At 40.4% G+C, this 27,554-nt stretch overlaps 1 pseudogene; it reads right to left on the bottom strand.

Moving 5' to 3' along the window:
- Positions 1-741: 741 nt before the first annotated feature.
- LOC121928137 overlaps positions 742-27,554 on the bottom strand; it is a 33,011-nt pseudogene continuing 6,198 nt past the window's right edge.

Raw genomic sequence — 27,554 nt, 5'->3', positions numbered from 1 at the left:
CAGTGTGCACTTTGAAGAATTCCGTTATTTAACTATGCGCTGGAGACCAATGTGACAACAATATGACAATGTTCCTGCTATTTGTTCTAGGTTGCCATCAGCCTGATTTACTGTATGGACTTATATTACAAGCATTGCTTTCAGTATGCTATTGCAGTAAACTTGTTGAAACATTCCTGCAAACATTGTAGTATTTATATTTCAGCTGGAACTTATATTGTTACAGTTCCTCAGAAAAAGGAAAATGTTCTTTCAGAAATTGTTTCAAATGCAGCTATGATAAGTAATGGTCTGTATATGTGCTGAAGTATTCACACAACTGAAAATCCATGAATTAAATCAGCCCCCATTGATTTTAGATTTCACAGAATGATTGTATAAAGCATCCCGTGTACCTTTTAGTAAATCTGTTGGTTTTTTATTCCACCTACATCCAAACAAATTACTCAACTAACTTTTATTCAAATTCTTCACACCACTTTGCTCAGCGAGGCTCTATGGCTCTCCAGACTTGATCATGTTTGAAATAAAAACCTTTGCAATTTGTAAACTGTCAAGCTTAATATGAGATCTTGGCATTAATAGGATTTTATTGACTTCTAGCATCAGCAGAAGAAAGGGCTGATAGAGTGCCGTGAAGGAAATGAAGATACAATACTCATTTTGCTTATGTCTCCAGAGTCATATAAATTTGGTTGTTGAATTTAAAATGCTCCAGCTTTATCAGCTGGTGCTTTCTTCTCACATAGCAAGAAGGGAGGAAATGTAACTTTTCTGAAGCTTTGCAATCAGCAGATTCTGGGTTTTGGGACCCCAGCAGCAACACAGCCTGCCCTGGTAAGTTGGGAGGCCATTTTCCCCCCAACAAATCTGAAACTTCTCTGGGCTCTTTTTCAAAGAGAATAGGAAATCATGGATGAGTGTTAAAGACTGCATGAAGGGGAATCACCTCTCCACTTTGAAGTCATTGGGCACCTTGAAAATGATCTTGATGTTTTCTGGGTCATCAGGTTGTGGCTGTGGTGGAAGGCATTCAGATTTTTGTTTCTTCTCCTCTTGCAAATTCTCTTTCTGTTTTTCCTCTGCCAGCTTCTGTATCACCTCTTTCTTTCTCTTCTTCTTTTCTCCTTCTACTTTTTTTTATTGCATTCCTTTTCTTGATCTGTCCTTGAGGAAGGCAAATATTCTGTCATCTTGCTGTTGTCTGATCACCTTAGTTTAGTTTCTCTTTTCTCTTTCCTGGCACTCTGATACCAGGTATGTCTGATTGGCATCCATGATGAAGGTCAGTAGGTTAATGAGGTCATTCAGTTGAATAAGATCTTCCAACCTTCCAACCAGGGTCATTCTACAATCTTCCAGCATGGTCATTGCCAGGAATGTGTAGGTGTTTTCATGCAGAACCTGAGATACCCTGCATCCATCTGGTTAGTCTGTGGAACAAGTCCATAACAGCATGCTATTTTTTATGAGAGAAATAATTTCAGATGCACAGAGTGTGTTGTAGTAGAATCCATCAGTACCTTGATGGTCATCACCATGAAGATAGACAAGGGGGGAGTACAGCTCTCTCTTTGCATCATTCAGTGCCTGGCTATATGCTCTCTAGTAGAAGACAGGATGTATTCTTCCATATTTTTTCTTCAAACTTATAAATAAATAAAACAACAGCGGGTTACAGTCTGTAACGGGCCTACGTCACTCACAGAGTCAGTGACTACAAGGAGTTACCAGTGTGGTAACTCATGCTACCACTCCAGTGACCCCCACCCCACCAGCCAGGATAGAAGTGATCAGACAGTGGGGATTACTTCTAATCTTTACTGTAATTTACTAGCAAAAGAGGAAAAGGAATGGTATTCCCCCCCATTTCTCTCTCTTTCTCTTCTGAATTGAACCAGGAAGAAGAGGCAGCACCTGCTGCCCAGTCACTTCCTTTCCATACTAAGTATGTTAAATGTGGTAGGAACAGCTCCTTGCTCCCTAGCTGAAAGAGGATGTATGCATGTGTAAAGTGGGCATTTGTCACTAACAAGATTCAATTTGTTATTTAGATTCTTATCTGAAAAGAATAATGCTTCTCTTTCAAACATTGACATTTTATGAAAGCAGTGGGTGGGATTCAAGAAAGCATTCGTCATATCATCAACATTTTTTCCCTAGACACATGAGCAAGAAAAAATATCAGAGAAAAAGAGTTCTTTCTTCTGAATTAATCATGCATTTTAGAGGTCAGATCAGTTTTGTGCACCTGTGTTTGATGTCAGTTTCTCCTCCACTCATTCTTGGACTGTTTCTGATCAATTTCTAAGTTAAAGAGAAAATGCATGCTGTTTGTCTCTCCTGGTCTCTTTCCGTTTCTCAGTTTCCCAAGAACTGAAACTCACAATAAGAATATGCAGGTGAAAAGACATGGAGATGTCTGTTATTAAAGTCTACAGTTAAGTTTGATGGGGCAATATAAAGAAGCTATGTTGAGGATGAGAGCCAGTATGGTGTAATAGTTCGACTATTGGACAAGGACTCTGGAAGGCCAAGGTTCAAATCTCTGTTCTACCATGGAAATCCCTAGGTGATCTTGAACAAATCACACTCTTTTGTCTTCAAAGGAAGATGATGTCAAACCTGCTCTGAACTAATCTTGCCATGAAAACCACATGATAGATTCACTTGACTTGAAGGTATACAACAATGCATGCCAGGGATACAGGTGACTTGGATGATCCTAGCATTCCAGACATGGATACCACTGTCAATAAAATATGCATGGGATGCTTTCTTCCTTTGCCTCTCTCTTCTTATCATATGGACATATGAGGTTTCCTTAAACAGAGACAGAGCATTGGTCTGTCTAGTCTAGTTTTGCCAATTACAAATGGGAGCAGCTCTCCAGCAACTCTTTCATGCTCTACCTGGAGCAGTCCAGATCAGAGGATGAGAACCAGAAAAACTTGATCCAGCAAGCAGATTCAGCATTAGAGTCTGACCAGGAGGCCTCAACTCTCAGTCCTATGGAATCCCTGCAGGTAGAGGCTCCTCTTGGCTATTCCCAGGAGGATCCAACTATCTCAGAAGGACAGACAGCAGGAACAAACTCTGGAGCAATCTGGCGAGGGAGAGATAATATCTCAAGAAGCATGATGTTAATGCACAGCAGTTCCAAAGCATTTGTGTTACAGAGAAGACTTACTCTGACTTGTGGGGAGGGGTAACTTTTGTGCTGACCTGGCATAGCTATGTCAGGCCCCAAAGTGATCCCAAAAGCCTCAAGATGACATATACATTGTAACACTTTGTTTGTGAACTGGTGCAGCCCTCATACCATTTCACATTTGAAGTTTTGCAGGGCAGTAGGCTTTGCAAGACTGTGAGCAAAGTTTTGGCAGGCCTTGTAGCCCAACTATAAGGGAGCCATCTATTGTTGGCTGGGCCTCACAGTGACTCACCCTACCTCCATCTCTCATTTCATCTTGCTGCTTGTAGCATCCCCAGCTATGTCTCGTTGCTTTAAGGAGCTGGGAAAGAATTTGCCCTTATTATTGGAATATGGGGCTTTTGCCTTTCCTGAGGGTGCTTTTCCCACACACTGCCTGTGGGTGCAGCTGTTGTGGCTGAACATATACTTCTCTCTGCTCTTACTTGATTTTGTATTTTGCTGCCACTTTCTTATTTGTAGATGTCTCTGTGTTTTCCTTTATTTAGTGCATCATTAGATCAAGAGATGTAAAATATCTGGCAATTTTTAAACTATGGATTGGAGTGATTTTGCCCTGCACCCCCTTTTTCTGAGATTTTTGAAAAATGCAGAATTATCACCCTTTAGAGATTGAAAGTCATTTCATTATTAAAGAAATTCAACTTGCATTATATATAGCTTAATTGGATATAAAATTATCAGATTTGATATATTAAAATCACTGCTTATTCAGAATATGACAAATAGAATACATTTTTTAAAAAATGTTACAAATGAAGCTATAAAGTTATGATGCGTAAGGAATGCCTGAGCTATAAAGGGCCTCTTTAGTTTTACTAGTCTGAGGAACAGCTAATAAAAACAGAAGAAATTATCAATGTAAGTAAAACATAGAAAATGATTTTGACTGCACTAGTTTTCTACAGCGTCAGACAGGCATAATGCATTTGTTTCCATTAAAAAATGTGAAAAGGAAACCGAGTCCAGGAATAATAATAATCTAATACTGTACATAGTCTTACATAAAAGTTTAAATCTTTCATAGGTTTTAGAAAATATTTCGGGGAAGGAAATATGTGAACATCTAAACTTAAACATTTTAGAAACTTAGCTCTTACAGTTGTAAACCACTCAGACACTGTTAGTTCAGTATGAAGCGGTATAGAAATGAAGCTGTTTGTTTTTGTATGTTTAGTATTCATACTAAATAAATAAATAAATAAAATCCATAATATTTTTCAAGGTGGGGGGAGAGGTTTTTTTGGGGGGGAGGGGTTGGTGGAAAAATTGGCTTTTCCCTGACTTTTCCCATTTTTAACTACCCTTTAACTTCTCTAGTCCAACCTCTTGGCCCTTTGGCCTAAGCATACTTTTACTTTCTTCTCTGCCTGAAATATTATCTTTTAAGTCACTGCCACGGTTTTTTGCATTCACCTTGTGTGTGTGTGTGTGTATGCCTTCAAGTCATCTGTCTACGTATGGTGATCCCATGAATTTCATCGATTTTTCTGAGGCAAAGAATACTCTGAGATGCTTTTGCCAGTTCCTTCCTCTGAAATGTAGCCTATGGCACCTGGTATTGATTAGTAGTCTCTCTTCCGAGTATACTTGGCTCTCCATATTCACTAGGGTTAGGGGCACAAGACCTCTGTTAATATGGAAAAACTGCAAATAACAAAAACACCATGTTTTTACTTGAGAGGACACCTCTCTAGGAATTGCTAGGTCCTCTGACAGACGCTGACCATAGAATTGCACTGGAGGAGCTACAAATGCCTAGTAGAGTATTCTCTCTAGGAATCTCTAGGTCTTTCAGTGCAACTTTTAGTTATAGTTGACCATAGAGTTGCACTCGAGGACCTAGAGATTCCTAAAGAGAACATATTAATAAAATCTGTGAATAATGAAATCCACAAATATCAAAGCTGCAAATATGGAGGGATGAGTGTACTAACAACAGCTGGTGCTGCTTAACTTCCATGATATAACAGGATCTGATGCCTTTAGGGTATTTAGGCTTTGATCTTTAACAAAGGGGCTTGACAGATGAGCAGAAAGGGGTGGTGAGACGCTGCCCCTTTCTGCTCCAGAAGCAGACCCTAGCAACCAAACAGCACAGCCTGTGCACAGCAGAAAGAGAAGCCCTGAATGAAACAGCAAATAATTTCATCAGTTCTCTTCCTGCTACAAGAAGATATTTGAAAACAATGCGATTTTCAAGCCTGTTCACAACAGCAGACTTATTCTATTCAAATTTCACATATGGTTGTATTGGACAAAAAATGCATTTTCTACACAGGGAAACTGCAGAGGAAACAACTTTTTCTGTACAGAAAATAAAACGGATAGAAATATGATTTCCTTTGCAGAAAATGATACAAAACAACCATGTGTGAATGTTACTCAGAATGTAAGTCCAGGATACTACTCATTAAGGTTTCTCAACATTTGAAAAACATGTTGTTCCACCATTAAAACATATTTTTTGTGGGAAATTTCTTCCTCTCTCTAATTCGAGGGACTTCTTTGCCTGTATGGCACACATATAATCATAAAATGAGGCTGTTTCAATCTAAGATCTCCTTTCACCCCATTTCCCAATGTTCTTTCAATGTCATATTTCAGAAACTGAACCTGGGTCTTCCTGACACTGTCACTGAAATGGGACCTTTTGCCAAAATGGAGATTTCTAAATCTGTGTCTTGGCTGTAATCCTAATCCTCCTTGCTCAGTAGTCACCCAAATGCACTTGGTGAGACTAAGGCTGCTGACACACTACAAAATTAATGCAGTTTGATACTGCTTTAACTGTTGTGGATCCATCCTATGGAATCCTGGAATCTGTAGTTTGTTGTGGCACAAGAGCTCTCTGACAGAGAAAGCTAAATTTCTCACAGAAATGCAAAACCCAGAATTCCATAGGATTAAGCCATGGCAGTTAAAGCATTAATTGTGGAGTGTAGATGCAACTCAAGCGAATAATTTCATTTAATTTATCAGTATTATCATATTAATTCCATCCATGGGCAAATTTATTTTTTCTTTCTTTCTGTATATTGGGTTATGGTGGCCTGCACACCCATCACAGAGAACACAAAGAAAGTGACAAGTAAATTAGGCATTGTGTGTGTGTGTGTGTGTGTGTATGATTCACTTGATTAGAGCAATTCCTACAATCTTTCATTCTCAAATAGGAATAGAAAGATTGGAAGATCACACAGAAAGATCATAGGAGCAGAGTATTTGATTAGAAAGATAAGACATTCATAATGCTCTCTTCAGAAATGACCTGATTAACTGTTAGCTTGTAAACTGTAAATTGTGGGTGGGGTTTTTTTTGGGGGGGGGGGAATCTGTTCTTTGAGAGTTTTCCTCCCATCTGTTAATACTGGTGCATGCAAACTGATTATGCCACGTGCCACATGCATATCTCATCCATTTTAAGAATCTAAATGGATGGGAGAAACTGTGATAGACAAGAGTCTTATGCCAGGTCTACATGGACCAGAATTCTGGCCCAGAAGCAGTTCTGATCCCTCCGTTATTTTAGGCCCTCCATTGCAAGGCTGGGACAGCTGTTCCCCTGTGACCCACTGTGCCAACCAGTGCCACCACCCCTGGCATGAGCTGCTCACTCTGAAGTCAGAACGAGGCACCCAGAGTCGATCACACAGCTGGAAACCTCATTCTGACCTCAGACCAAGCAACTTGTGCTAGTGATTATGGTGACAGCAGGTGGCACAGCAAGACACATTGTAAACTGCCAGTGAATGTCACAATGGAGGGTTCTAGAACTTTCGGGGATATCTGGAGCAAAATGTAATTTAAAAAACAACAACATTGTAATGACAGTGTACCTTGGGTTTGGTGCTGAACTGGCCAAATCAGAGAATCAGAGAATCATACAGTTGGAAGAGACCACAAGGGCCATCCAGTCCAACCCCTTGCCATGCAGGAAATCACAATCCAAGCATCCCCGACAGATGGCCATCCAGCCTCTGTTTAAAGACCTCCAAAGAAGAAGATTCCACCATATTCTGAGGGAGTGTGTTCCATTGTTGAACAGGTTTTATTGTCAAGGAGTTCCTCCTAATGTTCAGCTGGAATCTCTTTTCCTGTAACTTGCATCTATTGTTCTGTGTTCTCGTCTCTGGAGCAGCAGAAAAAAAGCTTGTTCCATCCTTAATGTGACACCCCTTCAAATACTTAAACAGGGCTATTATATCACCTCTCAATTTTCTGTTCTCCAGGTTAAACATACCCAGCTCCCAAAGTTTTTCCTCATAAGGCATGGCTTCCATATCTTTCACCATTTTGGTTGCCCTCCTCTGGACATGTTCCAATTCAACATCTTTTTAAAATTGTGGTGTTCAATGCATTGATAGTTTTGAGAAAATGCTTTCCTAGAGGGAATAGACTGGCATTATTACGTCTCTTGATCTAGACACTACACTTCTATTAATGCAGCCTAAAATCGCATTGGCCTTTTTAGCTGCCACATGACACTGTTGACTTATGTTCAACTTGTGGTCTACTAGGACTCCTAGATCCCTTTCACACGTGGTCTCCTTAAGCCAGCTGTTCCTCATCCTATATCTCTGCATTTATTTTTTCACCCTAATTACAAAGCTTTGTTAGCTTTGGTCCAGCTATTCAGGTCTTCTTGAATTTTGATCCTGTTCTCTGGGATATTGGCTACTTTCTTGTGTAGGAATTTATTTATTTTTGTGAGAAACAACCACATGTGAATTTTGCACAGAAGTCCTGAACTTGTGGTCTTCTGATGGTCTTCAAAGACTTTCTCACAGAGGAAAGAAAGTTGTTAAAATTACTCATTGCTTCTTTTGAGAAGTTCAGTCAAAAATCTGAACATCCCTGTTCAGAATATGAATGGTTAGAACCGGTTGACATCATCCCCCACATAAAGTCTTATAGAAAAAAGAAAAGAAAAGTCAAGATTGACCCAAACAGAAAAGATAACATTTAAAGTGTTGCTTTAAATAAAATATTTATCCAGCATTTGAAGGTGGGCACATTCCTGTTCCAAACCAGGTAATTACAAGTGCTGGCAATATGTCACTTTTCCAAAATGCTTCTTCAAATGTCACCATAGCACTTTGCCCACACATTTGAAGCTGTTTCAAACATCAGTTGATGATTATGCTTGAAAGTGATTATTTGTAAGTGTGAATGATTCATTACAAATTAATCAGTACTGAAACGTCAAAAAAAAATCTTTCACCACTATCATGTCCACTTCATTACTACATTCAACAACAAGGCATCGTATGTAGAGCAAGTATAGAAAAAGAAGAAGCAAATAATATACTTTAAGTGTACGCTTTCCTGGTAAACCACAAATATGGGAAGTTTCCTAAAGAACAAAAGAAACATTTTTTTTAAAAAATACCTGTTTGTACACATCAAAACAGTTTTTCAGTCTGTTGAAAATGAGTTTCATTTACATTTTCTCAGCTCTGTTGCTCACATAAAAAATTACTGAACTAGGACTAGGATTCTGGGAATTCCCATTAATCTGGGAAAACCCAGCTAGGTGACCATTCAGCTAGAAGACCTTGGGCATGTCACATTCCCACAGCCTCAAAAGAAGGCAATGACAACCCACCTTTGAACAAGTCTTGCCAAGAAAACCCATTATAGATTTGCCATATGTCAGAAATGACTCGGGGGCACACAACAGTAGCAAGAAAGATATCTGTTAATGGTGGGAAAGATCTACAACAGTATTCATAGATGTACTCTAGAATTCAGCTGCTGGCATAAAAAAGTGCACTGGTCATGAAGCAAGTTTATCTGAGCAACCACCTCCTTCTAAATGATCCTGCCTGGCTGCTGAAATTATTTCTTTTATTGTTGCCAGTTTTTGCAATATGTCTGGTGGGAACAAAAATGAGGGCCTGATCAATGGTTGAACCTCAACTTTGAAACTACCTCCTTTGACAGAAAAGTTTTGTGTATTTTTTATTGTCTTTTCCTCACCAAGGGAAGCTGTTTTTATTTAAACAACACTTTGACCTATGAAGTTGACTGCTGTTGTGTTCAAATATTGACTGTCTGATATTTTATCCCTTTATTATTAATGTTTTGACAGTCTGATATGGTTTCACCTGCTCTTTTTTGTTTATTTTTTATCCATTGATATATTTATTGTATTTTTGCTGTTTTCTTAGCTGCCTTGAGGGTATTCCAAGGGCCACTGGGTCTCTACACTGGGTGTACAGGGCTGGCGGTGTCTGCCATTGTGAGGAGAGACTTGATATTATAAGCCACAGGATACCAATGGCAGAGAGAATAAAAAAGGTATGCCAAGCATCCCCTGTGGTCATGATTGGAGAGTCAGTGGATCTGAATGATCCAATACCATTCATGGGCTACATCTACACTGCAGAATTAATGCAGTTTGTCACCACTTTAACTTCCATGGCTCAATACTATGGAATAATGGGATCTGTGGTTTTATGAAATATTTAGCTTCTTTCAGCACACTCTGGTGTCACAACAAACCACAAATCCAAGAATTCTCTAACATTGAGCCATGACAGTTAAAGCAGTGCCAAACTGCATTAATTCTGCAGTGTGCCAGCAGCTATCCTCCCAGAATGGTGTGAGAATTATACCATGTTGAAGGCAGGCACAAATTCTTTACAGGTGTATCTCTTGTATCCTTTTATATCAGTTATATTAGTGTATCAACTTTTAATAATTTTCATACTACTTCAATGGCATGGATATGTCCTAGGGATTTGTACTTTGAAATGCCAAGTTAACTTGAGAAAGACTGAGAATTAAATCAGTTTAATTCTATAGTCTACATGCAGGCACCAGACTACCATAGGAATTATAGGCCTGGTACAGACTGGTGCATTGCGCCGGAGTGGGTCTGATTTTAGGGCTTGGGAGAGCAGAGCATCCGCACACTCCTGAGCCCTAACATGCTGTCTGGGTGCCATAATGGCACACCCCTGTCCACACAGGGGCTACCATGATGACGTATGCGTGGTGCAGCATCCAATCAGCACCACACGTATTTCATTGGTGTCCGCAAGAGTGCCAATAGCAGCCTGGGCACATCCCAAAAAGAACCCACTAGAAGAGGGTTCTTTTTACTCCCTGTGGAAGCCATGCCATTTGGTTGGTGTGGCCTCCATCTAGAGTTAAAACAGATAGCTGCAGGCCACCCTTTCAAGGCGGTCTGTCCAGCCCCATAGTTTTGGGAAGTAAACTAGAGCTCTTCAGCACATAATTCTAATGACCTCCCCAAGATATAAATCCCTGGATTCCTTTGAATGGAGACATGATCATTAAAGTGGCATATAACTGATAAAAATATACAGTGCAGATTCCCCTTATCAATACCATTTCCAAACTTGTAAATATTTAGCCCAGCATGGTAAAAAACAAACAAACCTAAAAATCCCCTATGTTTAAGAAACAGAAATGAGTTTTTATCACATCCCTACACTTCACCTTATCTCCATGGTTGTGTACTCAGAGTCATGGCACATGAACCAGTGTCAGTCCATTGAGTTTTGGGGAGAAAAAGAAACAATGGCAGACAATGAGCACAAATATGGTACTGGTTCCAAACACATGGAAAATAATAATTGCCAGTCCCTCAAATCAAATAGCTTGAGAAGTACTTCTCCATAGGAAAGATCTATTAGAAAATAAATGTTTATGGATGCAATTAAGTAAGAAGGTATTTCATATAAATCAAAGTGGAGTGTGCACAACTCACTGAAAAGCAGAATAGTGCTTTCACATAGCGTCCAGCCATTTCAATGGAGTGCAAAAAGATAAGTTCCCACTGGAACATACCAAAAGTGTCAAAGAAAAAGGTAGACAGTGCACTTGCATACATGTCTACTCAAAAGTAATACCCATTGAATTCAACAGAGTTTACTCTGCATTACTCTGCATTTATTCTGCAGTAAGTCTGCATTGGGTTGCCATCTAAAACATTGTCCCCACCACTATCTTTAGATATTACACAAGCTGTTAAAATTCTAAATAACTTTGCAAAATATATTCCTTTGGCAGCCCGCTTTTCTTAAGTTCCAGGAATAATAACAACAATAATAATTTCCCATATTTATGAGATTTCCACTCCTGATCTTCAATCCTGTTGAAAGAAAACATATGTTACATAATTCATTACACCCCAAAGGCTTTTTACATATATTACCATGCAAAATAAAATAAAAAAAATACTAATACTCAAGGCACACAATTTTCAGGATAATTAAAGAAATGAATTGTGGCAATGTTACTGCAAGACTTGAATAGCCAAAATACTTTCCAGTGATCTCCGATCTGATTTGTGTAGGTGTTTTGCTTTCTCTTTTCAATTCAGAATGTGTGTTAAACAGCAAGACGATAAAAGAAATATTATCAGAACATTAAGCATCTTCTGTTTCAATCAAAGCTCCTTCTTGAATATTAAATTATTTTGAAAATATACTTGTTTTACATCCTGTCATAAAACCTCTGCAAATAAATACCATGTCTAAGTAATACACAGTAGATATATATGTAGATAAAACAGGTGGAAACAGATTGTAAATGATATATGTGGAACTCCCAGACCGTATCTCATTAGGTATTTTTGCTTGTAAACTTTTCCTAAGGTATAAAGCCCATCTGCCAGGTAATAACCTGTTGTTTATGAAAATGCATGCATATTTCCTCTTCTTAAAAGTGACTAAATCAGTGGTCGGAAAGCAGAATCCAGAAAAAGCCACAATGGAGATGTGGGAAAGCACAAGAGACTGAACATCTGTAGCTGATAATGAGATTCAGTGATGAACTTGTTTTATAGAGCTATTGCCAAACCATCCAAAGGGACTCTAATGCTTATAAAACTCAAAGTTACTGTCATGAGAAGTACAAACTATGTACTTGATTTCTAGAAACTATATTTCATGTGTGTGTGTGTTTATTTCCTGTAGCATCCATTTTGCACTGGAGAATAATTAAACATTGTTAATCATAATTCATTTTCAACCCTTCTGGGAATGGAAGATAAACTTTCATTCATCTAGCACCTGTAGTAGCAGCCACCTCTGCCAAGGTCTATCTGAAGTCTTAGAATCATAGGCTGCATCCTCACTTCAGAAATAATCCAGTATGACACCACTTTAAATGCCATGGCTCAGTGCTATGGAGTTATGGGATTTGTAGTCTGGTGTGGCACTAGAGCTCTCTGACAGAGGCTAAATGTCTCACAAAACTACAATACCCAGAATTCCATAGCATTGAGCCATGGCAATTAAAGTGGTGACAGACTGGATTATTTCCGCAGTGTGGATGCAAACATAAAATCATAGTGTTGGATGAGACCACTAGGGCCATCTAGTTCAACCCACTGCTATGTAGAATATACAATGAAAGCATTATCGATTGATGGCCATCCAGCCTCTGTTTAAAAATCTCCAAAGAAAGAGTCTCCACCACACTCCATGGCAGCATGTTGCATTGTCAAACAGCTCTTACCATCAGGACATTCTTCGTAAAGGATAGATGGAATCTCTTTTAAAGTAGTTTGAATCTGTGTCCTAGACTGCATCTACAATGTAGAATTAATGCAATTTGATACCAAGTTAATTGCCCTGACTCAGTTCTACATAATTCTGGATTTTGTAGTTTGATAAGATATTTGGCCTTTTCTGTCAGAGAGCTGTGGTGCTTCACAAAACCACAAATCCTAGGATTCTATAGGATGGAACCAAGGTAGTTAAAGCAGTGCCAATCTGCATTAATTCTGCAGTATGGTGGCAGTCCAGGTTTCTGGAGCAGCACAAAACAAGTTTGCGCCATCTTCAACATGACATACTTTCTAATTTTAAAACATGACTATCATGACATCTCTTAACCTTTTCTTCTCCAGGCTAAACATACCAAACTGCCTCTTCACACCTATCTGTCTAATCTTCAAAGAAGCCCTAAGCATACACACCTCTTTTAACATGGCTTCTAGTTATGGACTCATTTGGGAAGCTCATCTGATGTTTGATAAGCAATACACTTCTGATCTGAAGCATTGGGGTCCAGTGTGAGCCAGATGTGTTCACCTACAATTGCTATGTTCTTTTTGGCTGTTCTTTTTTTCTGTCCTGTTCTGTGGATAACAAAATGCTCTTCCATAGTGTACATCAGATTCAGTAGCTCTTAACAGAGCAGTCCTTTCCAAATCAGCCACCAAACATACTATTTTGTATGAATGAAAATAATAATAATAATCATCATAACAACAACAATATTAGTTTTTTTTGTTTTTTTGGGCTATGTGGCTATGTTTCTTCCTGACATTTCACCAGCCTTCCCCTCCCTCCTTTGAATGTCACCTTCTGGCCTTAGAGGGAATGAAAGGAGAGGCCCAATGCCAACAGGCCTGAAGAGGAAGAGCCCTCCCATCCCTCCTTCCAACTGTCATCTTCTGGCCTTAGAGGGAGCAAAAAGACAAGCCCAACACCATCGGGCCAAGAGGAAGAGCCCTCCCCTCCCTATTCCAACTCATCATCTTCTGGCTAGAGGGAGTTAAAGGACAGGCCCAACACCATCGGCCTGAAGAGGAAGAGCCCTCCCCTCTCTCCCTTCCAACTACCATATTCTGGCCTTAGAGGGGTGCAAAAAAACAGGCCCCATGCCATCGGGCCTGAAGAGAAGAGCCCTCCCCTCCCTCCTTCAACTGTCATCTTCTGGCCTGGGAGAAGTGAAAGGACAGCCCAATGCCATCGGGCGGAAGAGGATGAGCCCTCCCTTCCCTCCTTCAAACTGCATCTTCTGGCCTTAGAGGGAGTGAAAGGACAGGCCCAACCCATCGGGTGAAGAGGAAGAGCCCTCCCCTCCCCCCTTTCAACTGTCATCTTCTGGCATGGAAGGAAGTGAAAGACAGGCCCAATGCCATCGGCCGGAAGAGAATGAGCCCCCTTCCCTCCTTCCAACGTCATCTCTCTGGCCTTAGAGGGAGTGAAAGGAAGGCCAACGCCATCGGGCTTGAAGAGGAAGTGCCCTCCCCTCCTTCCAACTGTTATCTTCTGGCCTGAGAGGGTGCAAAAACAGGCCAAACTCATGGGGCTGAAGAGGAAGAGCCTTCCCCTCCCCCTTCCAACTGTCATCTTCTGGCTGGGAGGAAGTGAAAGGACAGGGCCCAATGCCATCGGGCCTGAAGAGGAAGAGCCCTCCCTTCCCTCCTCCAACTGTTATCTTCTGGCCTGGGAGGGAGTGAAAGGACAGGCCCAATGCCATCGGGCCTGAAGAAAGAGCCCTCCCCCCTCCTTCCAACTGTCATCTTCTGCCTGGAGGAGGTGAAAGACAGGCCCAACGCCATCGGGCCTGAAGAGGAAGAGCCCCCCCTCCCTCCTTCCAACTGTCATCTTCTGGCCTTAGAGGGAGTGAAAGGACAGGCCAATGCCATCGGGCTTGAAGAGGAAGGCCCTCCCTCCCTCCTTCCAACTGTTATCTTCTGGCCTGGAGGGAGTGAAAAGACAGCCCAATGCCATCGGGCTGAAGAGAAGAGCCCTCCCCTCCCTCCTTCCAAGTTATCTTTGGCCTGGAGGGAATAGAAAGACAGGCCCAATGCCATCGGGCCGCGTTCAATAAGAAAAAGAGCCCTTCCTCCATGCATCTGCTTTGGTACAGGCCTCAGAGGGAGAGAAGAATGCTGGCCTGATCCCCCCCCACCACCCTTCCCTTTGTGCATGTTTTTAGATTGAAGCCTGAGGGCAGGGACTGTTTAATTAAAATATATAATTGTAAGCCACTCTGAAATCTTTAGGGCTGAAGTGGGGTATATACCATAATAAATAAATTTTTAAAAACCTATTGGGGGATTCTTGGCAAGATTTTTCAGAGGCGGATTTTCTTGGCAAGATTTGTTCAGAGCGGATTTCTTGGCAAGATTGTTCTAAGGCAGAGAAAGTGTGACTTGCCAAGATCACACAACGGGTTTCCACAGCCAGCCAGGGATTTGAACACTGGTTCTAGAGTCATAGTGCAGTGCTCAAACCACTACAACCGCTCTTCTGCCTCAAATGCCAAGGTGAAAGCAGCTGCCTCCAGAATCCTTTACTAAGCAAAGAAATAGAAAAACAGAGATAACAGGGGATTCACCACCTTCTTCCCCATCCCCAGCATGTCAAACACAACACAAAATCTGTAAGTTAGGTCAGAAAAATGAAAATTAAAAAATGGTAAGCGGGCAATAGAAAAAGTCATCCCTGGATCCATTTTAGAAGATACTTGGATGGTCTCTAGAAGGTTTACTTACGAAAAGCTTACATGCCTGGGTGGTTTTATTCATATGTTCACATTCCCTTCTCCTTTGTGTCATGTCTTTTTAGATTGTAAGCCTGAGGGCAGGGAACCGTCTATTCCCCCTCTGTTGTAAGCCGCCTGGATTCCCAGTGATTGGGTGGCATATAAATAAATCCTATTATTATCAGCATCATCATCACACACATCATCACCATCATCACATCATCATCATCACATCATCCGTGGCTGGCATCTTCAGAGAATGCTTGGCTGGAAAGGGCTGGGTATATATATTGGGTGACCTGGAAAGGCAGGAAGCATTCTCTGAAGATGACAGCCACAGACGCGGGCAAAACGTCAGGAAGAAACTCTTCTAGGACATGGACACATAGCCCAAAAAACCCACAAAAACTATGGATGCTGGAATTAACCTTCAACCTAAAATAATATAATAATAATAATGGAAATATATGGACAAAATATATTGTTTTAAAATTAAACAATTAAAAAGTGAAAACAATTATTATGCATTGAACTTAAAAATATATTTTTTAAAAATCCCTATACAGGCTCTAAAATCTGAATTATACAGCATTTAAAGCCCAGCCCTCTCAGATTGAAAAAACCTGAGTGCATAAGAATGTTTATCTGCTGTTGAAAGGAAAGGCGGATGAGACTATCCTGGCCTTTCTGCTTGAGAAAAAGTCTTCATATGTCTAGGGCCCCCCCCAGCCATGGCTTTAATCCCTGGGAACTAGGGGTTCCAGCTGCAATGAGACGTCTTACAAGCATGCATCTCCTTTACACTTATACTGAACAAGTAGATTTCAGGGGCTGAGAGCCTATGGGCAGAGCTTGGGAATAAGTGTTTGGAATCAGAATCCCAGAAAACCAGAATTCAAGGTTGCATGACTGGTGATCTCTGAGTGGTGGACTGTGGGAGCAATAGTCTCAAAACAAGCTTCTCCAAAATTTGAACAGGAATGTGGACAGCGACCATAGCTGTGAAGATGGACACGTGAACAACTCTTGCTTGTATTCAAAGCTAGCTGTGATAGCCTGTTGTAGTATGAAAAACTAAAGAAAACAAGTAGCACATTGAGACAAATTAGGAAGAGAAATATCTACATAACCTTTCATGGGCATGATCCACTTATCATCTGCCAAGCCATCTATGCCCATGAATGGACTTCACCCATGAAAGCCTAGAAATGTCTTCTTCCCAGATAGTTTCAAAGATGCTAGGGATTCCTTCTGTCTTTTAATGTTCATTAATCCAGGTAAGGATCTGAGAATTGCACTTTCTTTTTTAAATCCCCAGATACTCCTGGGCTGTTGCACCGCAGAATTAAAACAGTTTGCCCGCTTTAACAGTCATGGCTCCATCCTATGGATCCTGGGATTTTGTAATTTGTTGTGGCACCAGAGCTTCCTGACAGAGAAAACTAATATTTCACAAATTACAAATCCCAGAATTCCATTGTATTGAGCCATGGCAGTTGGTCTCAAACTGCATTAATTATGCAGTATAGATGTAGGTCTCAGATATTATAAGGAAGTGTCAATCTGGTATAAGCACCAGTTTGGTAGAGTGGTTGGACTTCCAACTCTGGAGGCCAGAGTTCAATTCCCAGCTTGGCCATGGAAACCCACTGGATGCCCTTGGGTAAGTCACATGTTCTCAGCCTCAGGGGAAGGCAATGGTAAGCCTTCTCTGAACAAATCTTGCCAAGAAACCCCACGATCGGTTCACTTAAGGTCACCATAAGTCAAAAACGACTTGAAGCCACACAAACACATACCACACAATCTGGTATGTACTATGTCTTTTGCCTGCTGTATTTAGCTTGCTGCTCAGCATGGGAGTTAAGAAGTTATTGTCCCATAACAAAGGGATAACTGAGTCCAATTACAACTGCACCTCACGGGATAACTCTTCTTGTATATACCTGGACTGCAGCACAGCAGACCTGAAATGTGTGACATTCCTCTTGTAGTGCACCCACAACCTGTAACTAAAAACATTATAGTTCAGCATCTCATGCTGCTGCCATGTCCTCTGTTCACACAATCTCTAGATGCCGAGAGGAATGTGTGGTTCACAGGCCAGCAACGTAGAGCATTTGGATATTTAGGGCTTGTCTACATGGCTATTTACTCTGAATTGCCACTGAACTCACGCATTTTTATGTGATGCAAGGCCAAACCCTGAATTGGACATAATATTTACACTCAATTCAGTCTTTCTCCCTTAACCTGAGTTTAAAAACCTTATATTTAAGTAACTAAAAGCAATTAGTTACTTTAAAACGGTAAAGCAAGTGTGTGTGTGTGTGTGTGTGTGTGCCGCGCACCTTAAAGTTGTCTGTCAATTTATGCAATGCCCATGAATTTTACAAGATCTTCTCAGGCAAGGAATATTCAGAGGAGTTTGCCACTGCCAATCAGAGATTTAGCAGATAAGCACCTGGATTCCCTGGAGCCTCCCATCCAAGTGCTAACCAGGGCTGACCTGCTAGCTTCCAAGATCAGATGAGATCATGGATTTTAGGCCTTTAAATTAAAAATCACAAAATCTCTCTCCCAAGAAAACAAAAGACTGTGCAGTGATACCTTTATTAAGCCAACCACAAGGCAAAACATACATTATGCAAGTTTAGAAAGCTCAAAGGTGCCTTCATCAGACATGAAGTTAAAGTCATTTAGGGGAAGAAAATGAACAATGGAGGTATTTTTGCTCATTCTGCTTGGCAGATAATGATTGTTTTTTGTGTTGTTGTTTTTTTGGAGTTGCTATATTTTTGCTGCATGACCAATACAGCTGCTCTGAATAGACTGATTGATCAATTGATCTCGATAGATTTTTTGTAAGTAAAAAGAGTATGCACAAAAATTCCACTAAATAGTAATTCACTACTTTTAGGATCTTGGAACGTAAACCATAGCTAATTCTTTTAAATAAGTTTCCCAATGCTTGCTGTCAAATTTCAATTAAAAAAACCCCTAAGGGAGAAAAGTGTTGTGTTTTAGTCTAGGAAAGCAGTTAGAAAAGCTTGCTCAGGATAATTTCTCCAGGGAGTAGTGACATAAGCATCCATTCCCTGGCAGCTTTCAGTTCTTATCAGTGCTTATACAGCAAATCTTCCTTGTCTTGCTGACCTTGGCAGCATTGAGGTTCTTATTTTCACATGGCTGAAGTGCTGTTCTTTCACAGGGGGGGGGGGACCTCCCTATGCATTAATAAGTAACTGAGAGAATATTCCACCCAGAAACATATGTGTTTCTCTCACCCTCTTTTTCACCTGTTTTAGATTCTAAGAACATGGTGTTGCTATGACAAGTAATTTTTTTTCTTGCAAATAATTAGTATCTTTTCTATAGAACTGCTAACCAGTGTAACTGATTCTTTCTACTGTGTATTTTACTAAATCTCTTAAAGAACAGAGGGTTAAAAAAACTAGTATATAATGTGACCTTTCTCACATTTGTTTGTTTTTAGGAAAGCCTGGTTTATACAGATGCCTACATGGATTAATCATTTGTTAGGTAGACACCCTTAATCTTTTTTCTCGCTGTGTAAATGAATCATGTGAAAGTGGCATGTGAATCACTATACATTAAAGATCTATAATCACTCCTTACATTGTATTATGTTCACTTACACTATCTTATCTACCCCACATTTCCTCAGACATTCATCCAGAAGTGACCTCCCACCATTACTATGTGATTTAGTACTATGGTTTCTATGTTCTTAGAACTAAATCTAGCTAATAGTTCCAAATGGAATAACCTCACTGAATCAAAGGAAAGCTGGTAAGTCAACAGTTATACATGTTTAATTAATTTAATATATTTATTCTTTTGGGACACATTTAGATTTAGGTCTATGCTTTAGCATTTTAAAAGATTGAGTTTTATTTTAATTTATTTTATATCTTCTCATGCATTTTCTTTGTATTATGGGTTTTAGGCATCCCGCATGTTAGCATTTTGGTCCCCCAACCAGCATGGGGAGAGTTAATAGGCTTAAATAGATGAAACTGGACTAATTGTCATCATTTCCAATTCCAGAAAAAATTTATTGCCATTCTGTTACCTCTTTTCTCAGATCTTTATAGCAGGCTGCTGGCTGTTCTATGGCTGATCACCATCCTCTCAGATTTTTGATAGGATGGGTGGGAATATGAGCCCTGGTGGTGCAGGGTTAAATGCCTGTACTGCAGCCATTCACTCAAAACCAGAAGGTTGCGAGTTCAAGACCCACAAAGGGCCCAAGCTCGACTCAGGCTTGCATCCTTCCGGAGGTCGCTAAAATGAGTACCCAGACTGTTGGGGCAAATTAGCTTACTTGCTAATTAGTTTACTTGCTGTTCACCGCTATGATCTTTGGAGAGCGTATATAAATAAAAACAAAAAAATATATAGCATCCAACCCGCACAGAACTCCATCCTAGCCATTATGGATGCAGAATCTTGGTATACCAATTTTCCACAGAAGAATGGATGAGACACCATAGTAACATTTTGAATGGGCCACAGGACACTTAACCACCAAACTCTGTCATTTTATTCTTGCTCATGACTACTTCATTTTTGGAAGTAGCATATACCTACAAGTTAATGGCACGCTATGAACATGGAATACAGTATACAAATATCTTTATAGTTGATCTAGAACCATATCCTCAGTTCCTATACCAGAAATATCCCATTGCTTGCCTAATGGAAAAGGAGCACTGGAGAATGTCAACATCTTTACCCCTTCACTAACCTAAGCCTGGAATAATTCACACCACAGGTACACTTGACAGTCTATAGTTTATGCATTTGGATGATTGTGACACATACTGCATGTTTTTTTTCCACCCAGTAAACACTGCCCAAACTATTGTTTATAGCCAACCACATCTAATCAGGCCCACCACAAAGAAGGAATGCAGAACTCAGGGATTTACTAAAAGCATTCTCATAGTGCTGTCCATCCAATGAAGGTAAATAATAATCAGCAAGACAAGATTGGTGCACAGAACAATCTATTACAAGAAAGACTAAAATCAGAAAATGACACAACACCAATAGTTGTCACTTGTAGGTCTTAGTGGAGACTATTATCAATGAGCTGAAAACAATCTGGGTGGCAGCTTGAATGCTTATAGATAGCCTCTCAACCTGAAATGAGTATCCTACCTAAACAGCAATACATGGATGACAATACGGGAATAAGACCATGCCACAAATTCAGAGCCAGTCTGTCTCCATCTACTGCTGCAGCATTAATAGGTTTTAATAATGTCACCTCAACATCAAGGTATATTTACATACTCATTCTCAATGTGATATCTGCCATTCTTTCTCAGCAATCCCCTTTCATTCTCTGCACTGTATAAACAAAACATTCCCTTGCAGGCGGATAACCAACATAAGGTTGATGTTAGAAATGACAGTACCAAAAAACATAGTGGCAGAATATTTTAATCTTCTTGGACATAAAGCAATGACCTTGAACTAACTGTTTCTAGGCAAAGAAACCTCAAGCAGAGGTATGAATAAAGTTAATGATTTCTGGCCCACAACATATATTAATATTCACAACGTTCATGAACATTTAATATTGATTCCTTAAGACTTTAGTCTAAATACCCTAAAGGCAATGTGTTTTTTAAAACTAACCATAGTCAGCTCTGGCAGTACTTGGATGGGAAACTGTCGATGAATATCAGGTGCTGTAGAAGGACGAAAATGAGGATTCTTGCATTAAAAAACCATACGAAATTCATGGGGTCACCATAGTTGACAGACAACCTGAAGGTGCATGTGTGCATGCACACACCCACACAGTTAAATTATTTTAATTCTGTACATGTTCAATTGCATTTACAATATATATTTTCTTTTTACATGAGAATTTAAAAATATATTTTAAAAATCTGTATTGTTTTAATATTTGAAACTGCCTAAAATTCCAGTACCATGAAAAATGTGGACTATGACTGAATAAGCATAATGGTTGGCATCCTGATTTACAGTTATGTTTCCTTTCATTGGACCTATCACACAAGGGATTTACCACACAGTAATTGTAGCCCAAACATTGCCCAAGTGCTCCAAAGAGCAGAGGGGGATGTCCACCGTGCTTCTGAAACGTAATTGAGGCATTCTGCTGTTCTTCCATCGACCAGTCATTCACGGAGAAGATATTTTGTAAAACAGAAGATCCCGTTATAATAACAGAAGGTCCCATTATACAAAAATGGCTTCTCCCGAATGATTGATCAACAGAAGAACGAGAGTGTATCAGTGACGTTCAGAAAGGCGATGGACGATCTCACCTCCTGCTTCTGGAGCATTTGGGCAATGTTTGGGTTACGATTACCATGCGGTAATCCCTCATGTGATAAGAGTGGGAGGGGGCTAGCTGTGTTGACTGAAGCAAATCACTTGCCCATACTTCAGACTTCTGTCACATGACAGGCTTCTTGAGTTAAAGGTGAACTGTGGGGTTAGTTTCTTAGGTCATTCATAACTGTGTTTGCATTCATTAATTAATGGTTCAATTAAGATCCAACCATTAATAAGGAGGTTAATATGTAGTGTAATAATACATAAGAATTTCCCATAACAGAGAACTGGCATTCATTGGTGGGTTACAAACCGCCATGAAAGTCAGAGATCAGTCCGTACTAGGGTTAGGAAGGTGCGGTGCTTCTGCACCCCCTAACCCTAGTACGGACTGAGTCCGTACAAATGGCAGCTCCCCTCCACATGGGGCTGCCATGACGATGTCACGACCGTGCCGACTCTATACGGGCGGCGCGGATGTGACGTCATCAGTCCGTGCCAGGCGCTTAGTGCGCCGTTTGCGTGGACCAGGAAAGGACTCCGTTTCGGAGCTCCTTCCTGGTTTGCAGCACCTTTGCATCTCTGGGCGCAGCCTTCAGACGGCTGCACCCAGCGAAGCAAGGGAGAAAGGCCAAGCGGCCCCTTTCTCATCCTTCCCCCCTGCGGGTTGTCCTGGGACTTGAAGCCCTAAGGCACCCCTTTCAGGCTGCGGGGAAGCGGCCTTTGCCACTTCCCCGCAGCCTGGAAAGCGGCGGATCGGGGCCTCGTAGGCTGCCGGTCTGGAGCTGAGGCCCCGAACACTGGGGAAAGGGCGGGTGCGGCCCACCCCAAACAGGCATCGGTAACCCGCTATTGTTTTCTCGATATTGCCTTAGATATTGCTTAAGATTCTTAGGTATCACTTTACATTCCTTCAACTTTAAGGATTGGTTTCCTTAGCAGTAAGTATTGCTTTCACCAACTGCACAGAAGGTATCATTGCACACATTTCTTTGAGTCCCAATGCATATTTCTGTACAGTATTACACTTTTACCCCCCCCCACATCTCCCAGTGGGGTTCCTTCAAAATGGAATGATCAGGATTAAACACATTTATGAGTGAAGACTGTCACACAATACAAGAGTATCCTGTGATCAACTGTTTGCAGATCATTCTTGATTCATGATTCTGTATTAATAATAAAACAAAGCAAAAAATTAATGAGAAACTCCTGTTAATAAAGCACCAATATCGCTTCATTTCTGGGACATGGAAGTGCAGAAGGCCATCTCACTATGCTCCTGCTATTCAGTAGCCCAAGTGATTGAAGTGGATGGAGATTATTCCCTTTGCCTGTTTAAAGTGCATGCATGTAGCTATATATAACAATTTGTTAAACAGTTAGCTAATGTTTGCGGAACGCCATCTCTCTCTTGTGTGTGTTTGAATCAATTCAATCTTGTTATTGTGAAAACGCATAGAATGGATGTCAAAATCTGGTATGCTTCCCCTGATTACACAAATGCAAAAGGAATGGAAATGACCCAATGTGATAATCTCCTCTATCATTAGATCTTAAGAAGTGGACTGATATCTGCAAAAATTATACTCAGATTAATCAGTTTGTGCAAATTGCCACTTGATTGCTTCCTTTCTTTCCCCTGCCCCTGCTCCCATTTGATTTAAAAAGATATCTATGCTATAACGTGTTTCAGTTTCACATATTTTTAGTTGTCATGGTCTCATCCACTGAATCCTGGGATTTGTTATCTAGGGAGGTGCTCAGAGGTCTTTTTTCAGAGAGAGAAGTCTTTTTTTAGATCCTTTTTTAGTACACTTCCCTAAACGGCAGCATGACAGTGACATTACGCCCATGAAGCATAAGACTCTCAACAGGATCTCAGCCAAGGTCTGTTCACATCAGGAATTTCAAGAACAAGTGTTCTATAGAACTGAGTGCCATCTAACAGAATGACATAAGCATCACACTCAGATGGCAGAGCTTTTACATAAGTCACCCTAAGGCTATGAAATGAACCTCCGGCGAGTTTTGTAATCCCTGCCCCCTGCCTAGCATAAAACCTGGTTTTGTGTTTGGCCTTCAGCTTACAGCTAGTTGTTCAGTGCTGCTTCACTTTTCTCCAGGTTGTTTTTTAAACTATTGCATTTGTTTGATTTCCTGCACACCACCCGGAATGCTACACAGAAAGGCAGCTAACCAGGATTATGATAATGCACAACAGAACATCAGTATTATGAGTCTGGTGATGAAAGAGGTTCTTGAAACATAAAGACCTTATCATCTGTAGGTGTACCGCAGCTTGTCTCCATTGGCAATGAACTGGAAAAATCCCCATGGTTCCCTTTAAGTATAAGAGAAGATGTCTCTAAATTGATACAATTGAAAATGGTACACAAAACTGATAACTTTTATGGCACGGGCTACCTTTTATTTTTGAATATCCACCATGCCCTCCCCCACAGCCGTGCAGAATGTGGAATGATGTTTTCATTACATTTAACAATTGATACCTTGTTTTACAATATGGCAACATACCACTTTATTGTTAATTCTGTAGTGTAGTTACATCCTGTGATTCAAACTTTACAGTGATGTAACTATGGGCCTGAACAGACAGTTCCAAATAAAGCTGTTTGGAGGTATGCTGTTTAAATGATGCAGGTATCCTAAGGGGCCGGAAGTTGCGCGAAAGCCATGATCCAGTCCTTCTCTCTGTTTCTCAATGGCTTAATTCAACTTTATGGGACCCTAAGCTGGTTTACAACAATGTTACACATAATAGAATAACAGCCAGTGCATTTCTATGGTTTTTGGTTATAATAGCCTTTGATGTTGATACATGTTTGAAGTTTTGCTGTCTTACTTTTTGTGTTCATTGCATTTTGAACTTAAAAATGAAAAATGAAAAAAAAATTATAGACCTTTAGAACTGCTGTTTCCCCCATACAGCAGGCAATAGTGGTTAAACATATTTGTTGAAGAGGAGTTGTCTACAGTGTGAGCTCTAAAACAAAATAAATTAATAAAAAATATGGACTTGTGGCACTGCGGACTAATTTATTCCATATCTTTGAACTGTTTCAGTGATGTGCATGCCCCGACATTTGTCACAATGTGAAGAAGATCTAAGGCATGGTACTGTGTGATCCTTTTGTCAGACACTTAGCTTGGGGCCTTTGTTTTTATTCAAGTCTAACTTCGCTTAGTCACCTGTGTGTCTGAAGTGAAGAACACATTTCTTCAGTAGGAACAAAGAGAGGTGTAAAAAGACTGTTGTAAAAGTTCAGGATGTTTTATTCTCTCTCCAGTAGTCCAGAGGGATCCTCAAATGAATAAGAGATACACATACTTTATAGGTACTGGGGTTGAATTAGCTAACATCTGACAATCTGCTGCAGCAATACCGAAGAAAAAGAGAAAAATCTTTATATGCTCCAGGTTCCCCAACACTACAGCACACTCTACCAGGTTTTCATGGAGTAGCCACATGCCTTTTTGCTTATGCCACCACTAAAAGGTAATAAAGGGATGTGTGGTTTGTAATAATAATAATTTTATATAACCCTGCCTCCCCCTGAGATCGAGGTGACTTACAACATAAAATATAATACAATATCAACTCTCCCATAAACCCCCCCCCCCTCCCCCTAACCCAAATACTATAACATTCTAAATTTTAAATAAAGCAAACATGAATGCTGGAAGGGGATAGTATTTTGAGAGAGGGAGAGCATCGAGCTAGGCAGGCAGTTTCCCCAAGCTCGAAGTTGGAGCTAAATCAATAGTAAAACTAAAATAATGATGATGATAATAGTATAAAATCAAATGAAATAATTAAAAATACTCTTTTTGGAACAAAAATCTCAATAATTTCTCACTTGTATAGATTAGAGTAACCAGATGCAAAGACAGATAGGGCTTCTGTACCTTAGGGAAATCATTGAAAAATCATACAGTTGTCAACTTGGTAGGGAACGTGAGTTCACCTGTTCCACATACACTATTCAACAGTCCTGATCTGGCAGGCTCAGTCCCAGTTAATCCTTTGTCATTGCCCTTTTTCAGCTGCTTGAAATGTCCCAGTTTCTCTTTCTTACCACTCAAACAAATAAATAAATTAATTAATAAATAAACTTAATTTATATCCCACTTTTGTTACCACAATCAAAGTGCATACAGCCTTTAAAAAATACAAATATACAATTCCCCCTTAAAAAGGATTAAACAATTCATCCATTAAAATTACAAACGATAAAATCTAAAAACAATAATACGATAATAAAATAACGGTGGGCAGAGTCTCGCTTATATGTCTGTGAGGGGAGCGTTATATGGCCGGGTTCTATTCTGGGAATCTTTTGTCCTCAGTTACTCAGGCCGGAACAGATGGGCTGTTCGTGATGCCTCATCACGTGCTAAGGTTGCCAAATGCCCCTCAACCTTAGCACATGACGATGGCGTAACAATGGTGGTGCCCTGTATACATGGGTGCCACCATTGTTATGAAAGCACTGCACAGGCCTTATGTAATGAGTGTGCCAGTGGCGCACTTGTTACGCCACTGTGTGGCTGAGAAGAACCCTCTTTTTGTGTGCTCTTTCCACCAGCGGGAAACCACACAGTTTGGCGGCTGCGCTGCTCTCCGGTGGAAGAACAGGCGCTGGCAGGCCGTCATTTTAGTGGTGTGGCCCACGCCTAGTTAGGAAAATTGAGTTAAAATACAAGAGTTTACAGTACATTCAGTTAACTGAGCAAGAAAAACAGGAGAGGAAGAAGACAATCTTACCCCTCCCAGTAGACTCAGGCAAAAGCTCATCATCTTCTAGCTTGTGGGTCCTTTCTCATTAATAACTTTGCCATCTCTAACCATGCTGTGCTGTTGCGCTGGCCATACATGCCTGGTTTTCATCTGTGAAATGTTGAATGGTATGCTATATAGGAATATAGGAACCACAACATCTCAAACATCTCCGAAGATGATGCAGGAGATACAGCTTCCTAATTCTTCGCCAGGCAAACATCCCCAAATGCACTCTTTTAACACAATATTAAAAAGTTGAAGAAGGTTTGATCTTTTTGTACCAGGGTAGTTCAATCTATGCATGTTTTAATTGTGAATTTAGCTAGAACCTCTGATTAATTTCTGATGATAAATATTTCAAAACGGAGTTATCTCCCTCCAAAACTTTGCATGTGCTGGGCATGTTACTCTCAGTGTACATTTGACCTAACACTTGTCTGGATGCATCACACGGAAGTCTGAAGAACTGTCATTGTAAATAATATTCAGTGAGTGTCCAATTCTTTCATTCTTCCTTTTGCACAGTTCTTCACATGCCTATCTTGAACTTGTGCTGAGCTATCTCTCCTATTTAGGTAGTTGCTGTTTAGTTCTGCTGCCCAAGCAAGAGGCATCCTGTATCTGATCATGGCATCCCGTACTCAATCCAGACTCTCCCCACCTTGAAAAGAATGGGAAAATCCCATTCTTTCAAAGGTTTCTTCGTGTCACTCCTAGGGGGTTTCCAGAACAGGCCTTTCATCTTTTTTAAGCATGGAAAGGGGTAGTATGAAAAGCCTAGAAGGTTTGAGGTTTTCAGAAAAAAATAGCTGTCATAATCCTTGTAGCATAAAATGGGGTGGGAGGGGTTGCACCCACCTCCAGTGTACACATAGAAGTTTGTCCCATGGTTTGTCTGTCCAGATGCCTGGAAATCTCCCCATTTATGTAGTTCTT

Source organism: Sceloporus undulatus, chromosome 4 (assembly GCF_019175285.1).
Source record: "Sceloporus undulatus isolate JIND9_A2432 ecotype Alabama chromosome 4, SceUnd_v1.1, whole genome shotgun sequence".
NCBI lineage: Eukaryota > Metazoa > Chordata > Lepidosauria > Squamata > Phrynosomatidae > Sceloporus > Sceloporus undulatus.
Note: the sequence above shows the minus strand (reverse complement) of the source record. Positions and strands in the feature narration are given on the sequence as shown.